Raw genomic sequence first — 15,073 nt, forward strand, 5'->3', positions numbered from 1 at the left:
CTTGCTTATCAACCCCGTTCAGTTGCATCCCGGATCTACTAAAAATACCTCCAATGCGCAAAAAAACAGGATTATGATCACTAAAGTGAGACCAAACAGGGGAATAATCTACCAGATTGTTCCCCAATGTTAGGCTTGTAAAAATAAAGTCAATGGTTGACCCTCCACCATTTCCCTTAAAAGTTGGTACATTCACCTCATCCCCCATGGGTAACATTAAACCATTTTCTGCTAAGATAAATTCCAATAGGGTCCCCTGCTCCGTATGCTCAAAATGTGAGTCAGCCTGTTCAATGGGAGCAAAGGGGTCATTGGGCTGGCATTTATCTGGGCATCTATGAATGTTAAAATCCCCCAAAAGTATTATATAGCAATCATTTTCAGGCAACTCCCTATAATCTGCTAAAAAAGAATACAGAGCTGTTAAATTGCTAGTGGTGGTAGCTCTATCAAATGAATTGTAAAAGTTAACAATCAAAACATTATGGGACCCTTTACAGACAATTTTAACTGCCAAACAATAAGGGGAACCACAGTCAATCATCGTGTGCTTTCCTAGGATGTTAGCTGCTACTAGTGTTACCAGGCCTCCCCTCGCCCTCCCTCTAGTTGTAGGGACAGCGGGGAGAGAGTAGGTGGTGTACCCATCGATGCAGAATGTGTTGTTAATATCCCACGTCTCCTGCAAAGCTATGATATCTGCTGTTCCCAAGAAATCTCTCCAGATCGGGTCATCAGCTTTATTTCTTAACCCTGCAATATTCCAAGCTCCTATCTTGATGTATCTGGGGTCTCTGGGGACATCCCTACCTACTGGGCTAATTTCTAAGTCATTACAATTACCAAGCTCACCGGCGACATTAAGTAGTACCCCAATATCCAAGCCTAAATTACCGGGGGGATCGGGGTTGGTCTTATGTCCTGCAGTGGTTCCCAATGCTATTCCTGCCTCGTGTCAATCGAGCCAGCCCAAATTGGACAGGCATTCATACTGATTAGACATTGGGATGTTATAAAGATTATCTGAGGGAAAGGGGGTTTGGACCGGATTGTGGCCATAACCAACAATCAGTCCATTATCCCTAAACCTGTCTACAGGATAGCTAATATTTCGACTATGTCTGCCTCCTCGTCTCTGAGCTAGGTGCCACCTCTCCTCACCACCCCTATCCCAATTATAGGTGCTCCGATCCCTAGGTATCTCTTGATGTGTTTCTCCTCTACGGAAGTTCGAGTCTTTAAACCAACTCCATCTACTATCCTGTTGTTCATTGGGCATATAAAAATAAGACAGGGGCCTGGCTATAACCGAGGTACCTCTATTTTCATTAGGAGGATTCCCTCGACAGATATACTCCGCCACCCGGGAATCCTCAAAGGTTACAACGATACAGTCTCCCTGGGTTCTTTTCTTATTATGTCCAACCCAGGGCGTTCTCTCCACCATTAATATATTACCACGAGGGTTTGGTGGTAAAGGGTGATTATTCGTTAGCCAATGGCATACCTTGTTTTTAAGCCCCTGAAATGTTTCTTTATTTGAGGGTACTAGTTCTGTGATCCCTGTCAGGATAATCACGTAAGAAGAAGCATCTGGCGGTAGATGAATGTTTCTCCGTATGAGATTCTTTTGGGTTGGTGCAACACCAGTTTTGGGAATAGGGATGGTAGGGTTGTTCGGATTAACTTGATCACTGGACTTGTTGACTATTGGGGTTTGAGTACTAGCTTTAATAGTTGCGTGGTTGGGGGGATTTGATGTCAAAATCTTTGATGTCTTGGTTTTTACCCCGGCTGTGCGTTTGGCCGCGGGTCGAGATTTACTGACTGAGGCGACGTTAGAGGTGAATCTATTAGCGAGGCTACTATCATGGAACCTTATGTCCCTGTGTATGTCATGAAGGACCTTTTCGATGCCATGGAGCCTCGCCTCTAAAGGTTCAAGTAAAGTTTTAATAATTTTAGTTATAGTGCAGCCTATGGACTCCTCCTCCCCATTAACCATCCCAGTTGCACCCTCCCTTAGCATATCAGCAACTGTACTATCTTCGAGGATGTCCACCATGGAATCATCCAAGATCGTATCATCTATAATAGCAAGGGGTAGACTAGTAACCTCCGAGTGGGCCGCCACTGCCCCTGTATTCTCCCCAATGGGTTCAACATCCAAAGTTCCCGTCTCTGCAGATCCACCCTTCTCTTTTGTTTCATTTCTATTTTTTGTCCTTGGAGAGTCAACACGAGCTTTCTTGGCTCCTGTGATGTTAGTATTAGTTTGCTTACGTTTAGGGATCGCCCCCTCCCTCTTACCCTTCCTTTGTTCCTCAGTGGACAATACCACACGGTCGACCTGGGAATTAAGCTGGTTATACTCCAAGCTAGACTCTATAAAATCATGGGTATCAACTTGAGGGTCAAGGGGAGGTGGGTCTGCTATATTTGGTTGACTATGACCTTTCTCATGGATATCAGCGAGAACTTGCACAGAATTAGATATAAGTAACGAGGTATCAGGGATACGGGCAGCGCCAATAGGGCCCAGAGACGATCTTCTAGCAATTGCCAGTTCCTGGGAGACCCTCCTTTCCATAAGTACAATGCCTTGGTTAATTAAAGAATTAGTGCGCACAATGAAATCATCTAAGGTACCAGTCAGTTGTTTTCTGCCGGCCGCAACCATACTTCTGGTTTCGCGGCACTCCATGGATCTCAATAGTGCAAATAATTAGCCAACTAAATAAACAACCTGTTTCTACAGCGAACAACCAAGAGCCTTAGCCCAGTCCAGTCTCTTCCGGCCGCAGACGGTCCCGCCCTTGTCCCGGGCTTCTCCCGGGACGCTCCCGCGCGCTCCTGCGCAGCGGAGTCCCGTCGGTCCTATTAAGGGGCGGGGGCGTGGCCAGCAGGGAGAGCGGACCAGGTGTGGTGAATGGTCTGAGCAGGGGCTCCTGGGAAACGGAGTCCCTCCTGCTCTGCTCGCAGCCCTGCCGCCGGTGTTACAATGCCCCTCACTGTCCGCTCTAAAGACAAACAGGCTACCACCCCAAACTGCGAAGCGGGACCCGCGGAGCGGGTCCGGCGAGCAGTAGCTTAGTCCAGGGGGTTGGTGGTGAAGGAAAACGGTTGTCAGCCTGCTCCCAAACAACAGCAGCAACGGTCTGTAGAGTCCCACGACGATTCAGTGAAGTGAAGTTTTTCTCCTCTCAGGGGCGGGGGGCGTGGCCAGCAGGGAGAGCGGACCAGGTGTGGTGAATGGTCTGAGCAGGGGCTCCTGGGAAACGGAGTCCCTCCTGCTCTGCTCGCAGCCCTGCCGCCGGTGTTACAATGCCCCTCACTGTCCGCTCCAAAGACAAACAGGCTACCACCCCAAACTGCGAAGCGGGATCCGGGGAGCGGGTCCGGCGAGCAGTAGCTTAGTCCAGGGGGTTGGTGGTGAAGGAAAACGGTTGTCAGCCTGCTCCCAAACCACAGCAGCAACGGTCTGTAGAGTCCCACGGCGATTCAGTGAAGTGAAGTTTTTCTCCTCTCAGGGGCGGGGGGCGTGGCCAGCAGGGAGAGCGGACCAGGTGTGGTGAATGGTCTGAGCAGGGGCTCCTGGGAAACGTAGTCCCTCCTGCTCTGCTCGCAGCCCTGCCGCCGGTGTTACAATGCCCCTCACTGTCTGCTCCAAAGACAAACAGGCTACCACCCCAAACTGCGAAGCGGAACCCGCGGAGCGGGTCCGGCGAGCAGTAGCTTAGTCCAGGGGGTTGGTGGTGAAGGAAAACGGTTGTCAGCCTGCTCCCAAACAACAGCAGCAACGGTCTGTAGAGTGTGTAAAGCATTTGTGAACACATACAGCACCCATCCTCTTCTCAATTTACATTATTGGGGTAGTGCAATATTTTTATTTGGGACCAAGATCCCGCTACTCATGTTCGGCCAACGACACTCTTATTCTTTCCAAGACGAGACAGGGCCCTTACAAGATTTGAGAAGTTCTGTGAGGACCATGATCTTATTCTCAACGTGGATAAAACAAAGTACATGGTCCTACATAACTCCAAAAATGTAATCGGCGATGTTAGAATGAAGGCAGGCACCTTGGAACAAACAGAGTTTTTTTCCTACTTGGGGGTAACAATAGATAGAAAACAAAGTTGGAAGCCACAAATAGACTGCCTTACTGTTAGGCACACTCAAATCATGGGCACTCTGCTCAAGGAGCATAGACTTTCACATCCCAAACCCATAGCTTCTGTGCTACAGATTTATAATACCAAAATTGGAGCCTCAATCTTATACGGGGCAGAGCTGTGGGGATATGCCAATCTGGATTCCCTAGTGGTGGCCCAGAATAAATTCCTATGGTCCATAACTGGCCTCCCCCAGTCCACCCCATTAGTACCCCTGTATTTGGATTTGGGATGTCATTCGATCAGGGATGTGGCAAATTATAGGCCAGTAGCATATTGGAGGAGGCTTTGGGTGACTCCTGAGCTTTCACACTATGCCCTGGCTCTTTTAGAAGTCAGGGATCGTGATGTAAATAGGAAAATCGTGTGGTTGAGGTGTGTCAAAAATATACTCTGTGAGATGGGGATGAGCCGTTTGTGGACCTCCCCAGTGGGAAGTATATTTCCAATCAAAACCAAGTTAAAGGCAGCCTACTGGAACTTGATAATCATGAAGCGCTTTGCAGCTTCTTCTAGTCCCACTCTGTCTAAAGCCTTCCTTGACAGCAAGCACAAACCCAAATATGAGGGGTATTGGGATTTAATTTCCTTGACCCGAGACAGGAAATATTCCATCAGTTTAGGGTGGGAACACTCCCTACAAATGTTTTCACCGCTAAATGGTTTACCACAAACACTAGCAACTGCCCCTTTTGTCCCAACTTAACTGAAACACTGGGTCATATATTCTTTGTTTGTCCAGTCTATTATAAACCCAGATACAGATGGCTGAAACCCATATGTTTAAATCTGGGGACTAGGTTCAGCAGCGAGGCTTTTAGGATCCTTAAAACAACTATGGATAGGCCAACTGTGATTGCTGTAGCAAAATTCCTGGGTTGGGTGTGGGTGATTCGATGGAATGAAAGGAGACATAGGTAACTGTCCACGTTATGTCCTTTAGCTTAGTTCTCCCAAATTAGCACTATGCACTTTACTGTATTGTATTGATGTCTACCTTTGTAACCTAAAGCTTGAAGGCTGATTCCTGACGTGGCTGCCTTGCATGGGTGTGTTTTAGAGTTTTTTTTTTTTTACCTATGTATTGTATTACGATGAATTTTCAGGGTGCTCGTTTTTACTGAAGATAATATACAAGTTTCTTGTTTTAGAAACATGTTGGATTTTTCTATATGACCTCCATGTCTATGTCGCTTCAACTTTTGTGATTTTTCTTAAATCGAAATAAAGTTTACGAACTGAACTGAGCATTTGTGAACACATACAGTAATCAAGTGACACACTATAGATGGACACCACACAAGTTTTTATATCAAAAATAAGTATTCTTTATATAGACTAATCACAAGACCACAAACAACAAAAATCCACAATACTGTACTTAAAATGGTAGAATTAGCTTAGTTCTCTTTATATCTTAAAATGCGACACTTTGACTCAATGTACCTGAAGATGCGACACGCAGGGCAACAAAAGTGTAGAAAGGTGATGCGGGAGTCCTTTACATGCAAGGACGGTGATGTGTTGAAGATCTGGTGCAAAGAAATAAAGATGGCGCTTTCTCCTTGATGCGACATGCTTCCCGGTGATGCGGAGGTGTCTGCTGTGACGTCGATCCTCTTCTCCGGCAATGCGAGATGCTTCACACGATGCGAGCCGCGACAGGCCCTGCGACATGCTTCCCAGTGATGCGGTGGCGTCTGCTGCGACGTCGATCCTCTCTCCTGGCGATGCGAGTTGCTTCCACAACGATGCGAGTGGCGACAGGCCCTGCGACACTTTTCCCGGTGATGCGGTGGCGTCTGATACTACGTCGATCCTCTTCTCCTGCGACACGCTTCCCAGTGATGCGGAGGTGTCTGCTGCGACGTCGATCCTGTTCTTCGGCGATGCGAGAAGCTTCGTGTTGTCAAGTGGAAACGGCAGTTCGGCGACACACTTCCTGTTCTTGAGTCGCGCTTCCAGCACCTTACGGCACGCAAGTCCTCAAAAAGTCCAACCCAACTGCAGGCACTTCAAGAGAACTCTTGGGGAGCTGGTGGGTGAAGTCTGTTGTCCCTCAGACTTCAGCAGGAGGCAAGCTCTGTTCCAAGCCCTTGGAGATCCTTACAAGTTGATGAAAAGTACACAAAGTTCCTCTCCGCTTTCTATGGCAGTCAGGCAACAACTGCAGGTCAATCCCCCAAGCAGCACTTCAGCTTAGGGATAGTCTCTCCTCAGTCTCTCTTGTTCCACTCCTCAGCAAAGGTTTCTTCTTGTTGTCCAAAAGTGATCTAAATTCTTGGAATCAGGGTCCCAATACTTATACCCCAAAATCCTTTGTCCTCTGAGGGCAGAGGAGCCTTTGCCTAGTCCAAACCAGGTCTGGTCAGTCCTAGAGCACTCTGTTGACATGACTCCTTCTTTCCTTTTGCAGGGCAGAACCATTAGACGCCCCACATGAGGTGGAGCCAGCATTGTGGAGGGAAGGCACAGGCCTGGAGCACTCTGTTGACATGACTTCTTCTCTCCTTTCACAGTAAAGGGCAGGGACATCAGACGCACCACAGGAGGTGGAGCCATCATTGTGGAGGGAAGACACAGTCCTATTCAGGTCCCAGGTGTAACTCCACCCTCCTATCTAGATGCAGATCTTTCTATTCACTACTGGGCTGACTCATCCTGTCTCCTGAAATCCCCCAGCCCTGTCACTCAAACTCCAGACAAGGAATTCACAACCTAGCAGAGGCAGGCTTGGATAGTTAGACAAAAAAATACCTACTTTCTAAACGTGGTATTTTCAAACACAGAGGGGCCGATTCGATCTCGCTTGGATGGACACCAAACGCGATCCGGCCAGAAAAAGAAAGAGCCATTTGCGTGTTTTCCGCCCGACTCGTACAGCTGTATGAGGGAGCAGGTACGATGTGAGCAACGTGAAATTTACTGATCGAGTCGTTTCTAGGTCCGAACCGCTCCGTAGTCTCGTCCGTAAGTCAACCGTGCCGTGCAATGGATGCGATTTACGACCGAGCCAGTACGATGCACCAGACAGCAGGTGATAGCTGAAGTTTCCGGCTCGCAAAACATCCGGGAAGTTGCCTTTGGGGGTCCGCTTCGGACCCCCTGTCACCCTCAGCCTTACGACTTGGACATAGGGGGAGACCCAAGGGTCTTCCCAACACAGCATGTACGGTGCAGATGGCACTGACACGTACGCACTGTAGAGGGTGCCCTTGTGCGAGACGTACCAATTCAGTCAATGGGAGCCCATGTACGCGTCGTACGACCGGCTCACATTGACTTCAATGGGAGTCCGACCAAACCGAGTCCGGCAGCCTGCGGCCGCATCGTACTCACACGGTCGGACTGCAGGACTTCAGCTCGGTTGGAAAACACTCCGGATCCGGCTCGGTCGGTGAGCTTTCCGACCCAGCTCGGAATCGGCCCCAGAATGTTAAAACCAACTTCACTAAAATATGTATTTTATCATTCTGAATTCAGGAATACTAAACTCGAATTTCTACCATGTTCCCTGAGTCCGTTAGGATCATAAAATGTAATAATCTAACTGCCCATTCTGGCCTATGGAGAACAGGTAGCCTTGCAATAGTGAAAAACTAAAATGGCTGTAATTCACTATTAGCACATGCCACACACACCAGGGCATGTCCTACCTTATACCTACAATGCACCCTGCCCTTGGGCCTAGCATAGGGGTTATCTTCAACAAGGAGCTTAAGGGGTTCTATATAGGTCAGGTCAACCCCCCCACTCATTAATTCCAAACACAATAAGACCTGACCTTGCTACCAGAACAGATTCACTTCAAGCTGTGTGTCTTAATACTGCCATCACTCACACAGTTGTGGGACATGCTTCATCATAGGGCTGCTACAAAACAGCCCTGCGCAGCCAAACACCGTATTGGTGTCAGGAGACATGGTTGTAATCACTTGTATAGTTGTCAGAGGCATCAATGTAATTTAGGGTATAATTACAGCCTCAGTGATCGATTACGTGCGGTAAACCTGCCTTTATGATGGGTGCTGAGCGTATTGCACTGAGAGACAAGTATTACAGCCCGGTAATTTATTAGCGGTATGTGGGAGCTCCGGGTATTGTCTCTAAGATGCAAACATGTACCACTCAGGACAACCATGTCTCTTGACACCAATACGATATGATATTCTTACCATTAACTACGACTATGTTGTTCTTCTTCTTTTAACTTTCTCCCCACAGAGTGTGACTACAGGGGGTCTCTCCTTGCCTCTCGCCAGTTTTAACATTGTTTAGGGGTAAACCGGTAAGTGATGAGACACTATGTGTCCTTATGTTTGATTGTATAAATAGGTACTATGGTGTACACGTCGCTTTGAGCTACACCTACTCTACGGGTAGGATAAACAATTTGTTTGTTATGAGCTACTGGCTTGATTTCTAGATTTAGGAGTACAGCTAGTTAATCAACCAGAGTCTGTGGTGGATTGTATTTTTAATATGTCATTGTAAAACATAGAACCACGAGGGGGAGCCTAATTTTTAATGACCCCGTTGTTCTTTTGTCTCTTGTACCCTTGTTCATATTTAGTACATCAACAGATTACTGCCAAGGGGATACCTCGGGCCAGAACAAGTGGTTCTGAAACCCTCTTATCTCCGGAAATGAGGAGCGAGATATAAACATATATTCTCGGGACCGGTAGAGTCCTGAAGAAGGCCGGTGTGACCCCGAACGAGGCGCACAAACACACGGCCGAAACATATAGATGAATTGGCAGTAAGGCGGGGTGAAAGGTGCAAAGTACATCTCCCAATCACCACCATACTTCACATTTTTAATCCTGGCCGGAGGGTCCAGGAATAAAGTATAGGCACAGCGACACCTCCGAGCTAGTTTTAATATACACTGCAATTTCACTTCCGGTGACCCCTGTCACTTTAGACATTATTGTTTCTCTTTTGCATTGTGTTTGTCTTCCCCTACCCTATTGCTCCACCCCATGCGTTGGCTGCGCAGGGGTGTTTCGTAGCTTACCTATGATGAAGCATGTCACACAACTGTGTGAGTGTGGGCAGTATTAAGACACACAGCATGTGCCACCTCTAAATAGAAACACTTTTATCACTCCCTAATCCTTCAGGTGTATAAAAAGAAAAGACAAAAGTACCTGCCAGGCAGTCCCATGAGGGTGTACCAAAGATTATCACAGTGCAATCCTTCTACCCCAAGGCTTTGTTAAAGATAGTAACCCACACCAACCTCCTTGTTTACTACAGTAAATTCTAAGATTCCATTTCACAAAATGCCTATCATCTACAGACATTATCTCGGTTAAATAGACAAACAACACCTGAAAGGCCCATTGGCTTTAACATGTGTGTTTTACAATAAATAAGTCTGGCCTATTACCTTTGTTGTAACCTTTTATTATAAGACATACATCTGTCATCAACCTTGACCATTGACGTGTCAATATAATCAATTGAATCCTGCTGTGTGCATATGGTTTCCCACAATGCAAAAAGTGCAATACAAGCACTGATTTTCAGTGGAAATGCACAACTTCTGCCCAATCAAAATCTGTCCTAAAGGGAATCAATATTGGGTAGAGTCCAAGCCCATTTCTCAATAGGCATAACATTAAAAATATGTACAAAATTACAGTTAATAAAACAATATATATTACTTCCTAAAATGACATGATGTGCAAACCTTTGTCATAGGGCTAAGCCTCAAGCTTAATGCCAACAAAACAGAGGTTCTTACTGTTGGCAAACTACCCTCTATTTGGTCCTCCGCCTGGGGCTCGGATGCATTATGTCCTATTCCAGCCCCCAAGCCAAAAGTCAAGAACCTAGGGATTTGGTTCGATGCTAACCTAACCTTTGATAGCCAAAAAACCTGCGTGGCTGGAAAATGTTTTAGCACTCTCTAAACTCTGGCGGAGATCATCGGCCTCCTCTCCATAGCTGTCATGAAAACAATAGTCCAGGCCCTTGTCATATTCAGACTGGACTATTGTAATATACTCTATATTGGCACCACACAGGGTAGACTACAAAAGTTGCTGAGAGTGCAAATTGCAGCAGCACGTTTTACTGCTAAATCTTCTGAGACGAGCACCTTCTGGCCCAGCCCATGTCAAATTGCGCTTGCTGCTGTTGGGCAAAAGAATATCTTTTAACGCCCTGTGCCTTTGCCATACAATATTTAATGTCAAAGGCCCCGGTATAATTTTTCTTCTGGTGAAACCTCATCAGGCCAGTCGAACTCTTAGGTCGACCAGTGCCGTGCTCGCTGTGGTCCCCTTTATATAAAGATCTTGTATGGGTGGTTGCTCTTTTGACTTTCGAGCTTGAAAGCTGTGAAATACCTACCCCTTCATCTGAGACAAGAACCTTTAGAAACAACCTTCCAGAAGAAACTCAAAACTTGGGGCCCGCCCGCCATCCTAACGGTGAAAGGGACCGCCCGCCTTATGCAATGCAAAAAATACATGTTGCGCATTTCAAAGCACAATGTGACAGGCACCACGTGGTGCCTGTCACGTTGTCCTTTGAAAGGCAGGGGGGTACCATAGGTACCCCCCATGGGCACCCCCCCCCCCCCCCCGGAGTCCAAGGGGGCCTCCAAAGCAGACTCTGCATGCCTTTCCACCACGGAAAGGCATTCACATTAGCATATACTGTTATATCCTAAGGTTTACATTCATATGTGAATCAGCCTAGGTCCTCCTAGCTGCTCAGCCAGAGTGAGAGATGGTAACAGAATGTTGGTGTGACTGTGATGAATAGAATGCCTGGGTGCCTGTGTGGATGAGTGGTGACAGTTGGAGATGGGCTGAGCAGCTAGGCAGGCTGCTCCTGGTGGGGCTGGCGTAGGAGATATGAGAGAGCGGTTACATGGCTGATCCTTATTTGATAACACTTGGCATGGATTAATAAAGAAGACTTTAAAAACTTGCAACCTGGCTACCAGTGTCTTCATGTACAGAGTACAACACATACTAATATGGCTGGCGGTGTCTGAAAGACACCGCTACCATAAAGAACCCTTTTCCGCCCAGTCGACATGTCGACCGGGCGGAAAAGCGGTGGACGTTCTTTCCGTCTGCCGCGGACCCCCCAGCCATAATAATATGGCAGGGGGTCATTCCGGCATGGATGGCGGATGGATAGCATCCTAATGGGGCCCTTGGTTGTTTAAGTTGACCTATTCTGTACTGCTAGACACTGCTGCCCGACTAGCCTCGGTTGTTCTGCTCAGTTTTCTAAGTTAGCTATTCTGTTTTTTCCCCTGTTAGTAAGATCTTGTAGGGCAATCCTAGCACAGAGATGCACCAGCGGAAGTAACCAAACACTTTATGAAAATAAAAAAAATTAGATTTATAACCAATACCAAAACCCCTGCTTACAGTATTTTTTTTAAGTCCCTGTAACACAAAAGTTATGTAGAACTGTTAATACAGTTTAGTGGCAATCCACCCTTAAACTACTAAAACATACACTTTACACAATAAATAAGTCATGCCTATTGCCTCTGTCACACCTTTTGATAATAAACACATCAGACCTATAGACCTGATAAATGGTTTGTCAGCATAACCAATTCAGTCCTGCTGTGTTGATCATCAGTTTTCTGACAAGGCAAAAAGTGCAATACGTACTCTTTCAGCAGAAGCATACAACTATTGCTCAAACATAATCTGTAATCAAATAAACCAGCATTTGGATGGATGTAAAGTCTGCACCTCGTAAATCTCTTTATGCTGTCAAACAATACCTACCTAGAACAAGTCACTATAGATGATTCCTGAGACTCTTGGACAAAGTGTTTAATTTCGCAAATATTTTGCCTCTATAACAATGAAATTCATTAGACTGTCCAAGCTCTTTCGTCTGTGCCACTACCCTGATAGTTTATGGTGAACCAAGAACCCACCACCTGCAGCAACACCTCTCACTCTCTACTTTTCTTCTGTCTGCTGTGATGACAATCAGCAGACTTAAAGGGCAGAAGTACACTGCAAAAGGTATCGTTTGTGTACATTTGTGTACTCCTGGCGATTTTGCGTGTCTATTGAAATGAGAACATCTTTACAAATCGTAGGATGAAACCTATGATGCTCACATTTCTGCATGTTTCTTTGGTGTTTGAGAAGCCGCGGCCGGCAGTGGGAGTACCCGCAGGGCGGTGTCGTGGTGAGGGGGAGGGGCCGGGTGGGGGGTAGTAATGTATGGATTACGGAGTTTTACAGGTAAGTAAACATTTAAATAAATAAAATGAATTTCGTTGAGTGCACTGCATCACCAAATGCGATGCAGTGCGCGCAACAAAATTTGTTTATTACTACCCCCCACCCTGCCCCTCCCAACTCGGTCACAGGCCTGCACTCTCTCCCGCAGTTCCATCCCCTCTGACGTAGCCACTGAGCCCCCAGCCTAGGTGTTTCAGGCTGCTGTCTGCCCTGTTGTGTGCCGTGGCTGCCCTGCGTGGCACTATGCGGTAATTTTGTCGATCTCATTCTGCGGTTGCATACCTTATTGCAGTTGTTGCTATTGTGTACTTTGTTGTATCCTTACTCTTTACTGTGTTTTTCGTACTGTGCTCATTGTGTTGTGCTCTGTTATTTGGCATTCATTGTTTCTAATTTCCTGCTCCTCTCTTTTCCCCACACCGTTCCCCACCTCCCTGCTCCCGCCGCTGCTGCCCTGCGGCCCCTCCCCCCAGCCCTCGCCCGTTTCCGCCTCCTAGCTGAGTGTCCCTCACCTCCCCTACATAATGCTGCCCGCTGCGGGGGAGCACGAGTAAGACCTTGACCTCGGTCACCGGCCTGCACTCTCCCCGGCAGCTCCATCGCCTCCAACGTGACCGCTGAGCCCCCAGCCTGGAACAGGCTGCGTTCTGCCCTGTTGTGTGCCGTAACTGCCCTGCGTGACGCAGTCATGTTTTTACCATCTCATTCTGCGGTTGCATATCTTATTGCAGTTGTCATTATTGTGTACTTTGTGTCCATATCCTTACTCTTTACTGTGTTTTGTGTACTGTGCTCATTGAGTTGTTGCTCTGTTATTTGGCATTCGTTGTTTCTAATTTAGTGCTCCTCTCTTATCCCCTTGCCATTCCCCACCTCCCTGCTCCCGCTGCCCCTCTCCCACTGCCCTCGCCAATTTCCCGCCTCCCAGCTGATCGTCCCTCCCCTCCCCTACATAACGCAAACTGCCGTGCGGTCACGCCGCTGGCGTGCCTAAGGCAAGTCCATCTGCGCCCGTCCACGACCCGACCGCGACCAGTGCCAGGAACCCTGGACCTCCGCACTGCCAATGCTACAGCCCAACACCACTCCACAAACTCAACCCAGGCCGCAACAAGAATGGCAAGCTAGCCTTGCTGGCCGACACCGATGGACCCGTTAGCTGTCACAGCTGCCGAAAAACCTACAGCACTGCCAGGAACAAGGGCCCAGCACAACCCGACCGCAAGAACACAACCGAACTGAAGACCCTACAATGCATCCTCCTCAACGTCCGATCCCTCCACAAACAAGCCACCGAAATCTGGGACCTCCTCGACAGCAGCACCCCGGACATAGCGTTCTTCACCGAAACCTGGACAAACACCACCTGAGGACAGGACATCGCCATCGCCATTTCCCAAGGGTACAAGATCTCCAGAAAGGAAAGCCTCACCCGCCCAGGAGGAGGAATCGCCATCGTCCACAAATCCACCCTCCGCCTGAGCACACTCCCCGACGAGCCCACAGACATGATGGAACATCTACACTGCAAGATACAGACCAACCCTACCACTACCCACCGAGGAACCCTCATCTACTGACCCCCTGGACCCCGCGGACCATTCATCAACTCCATCACAGACATAATCTCCCACATACCATCGCATCTACCAACTACACCCTGCTGGGAGAACTCTACTTTCACATTGACAACCAACTAGACCCCAACACCACATCCTTCCTGGACAACCACCACAACATTGGACTCTGCCAAATCGTGACCGAACCCACGCACTCAGCAGGACAAACCCTCGACCCCCTCTTCATAACATGAAACGCCATCACCTTCAGCCACACCACCGAACTCCCATGGACAGACCACTGATGCGTCCACTTCACCTTCAGAACACCCACCATCCACAGACACCAGCACATCCTCCAACGAAGAAACTGGACCAGAATCACTGATGACCAGCTCACCTGCTCACTCAGCAACTTCACCCCAACCATCGCGGAAAACGACGACCCCAACACAGCAGCCCGAACCCTGCATAGATGGATCTCCGACAGCGCCAACACCATAGCCCCCTCAAGAAAAACAACAACACCCATGCCAAGAAAGCCAGATGGTTCACCACCGAACTTCGAGAGTACAGACGCACCTGCCGCCGCCTCGAAAAGGCCTGGGGGAACACCAAATCCACAGAATCTCAAAAAAACATCAGAGCCGCTACCAACGCCCACCCCCAACTCATCATAACAAGCATTGGCATAGGCAATAGGTCTCGCTTGTGGGACCTTATAAGTATTTAGCTAAATAAAAATAATAGCACATCCCTAAAGTTTTTGAGAAACAAGCACCATACCTAAACTTGATAATAGTGATTCAGATCGCATGGTAAGGCTGGCGCTGTTGCTCCTAGGGCTCGGGCTGCACTGATTGCTATGCTGAACTTAGCTTCTAGTCATATATCACTGAAGGTTGCGCTTTTAAGCATTCCAAAACCTGCGAAGGTCACGGGAGGGCCTTGGAAGAAGGTCTGTGCTACAATTAATGTGGGACAAATAATAAGAGGAAACCAGGGGAGCTCGAGAGCGGGGGAGGAGAGCAGGCAGGCCAGCAAACAGCAGATGAAGCAGTGAATCCGGTCCATGCTGTCTGGAGAGCTGTTCATA

The sequence above is a fragment of the Lissotriton helveticus genome, chromosome 4_1 (assembly GCF_964261635.1).
Source record: "Lissotriton helveticus chromosome 4_1, aLisHel1.1, whole genome shotgun sequence".
Lineage (NCBI taxonomy): Eukaryota > Metazoa > Chordata > Amphibia > Caudata > Salamandridae > Lissotriton > Lissotriton helveticus.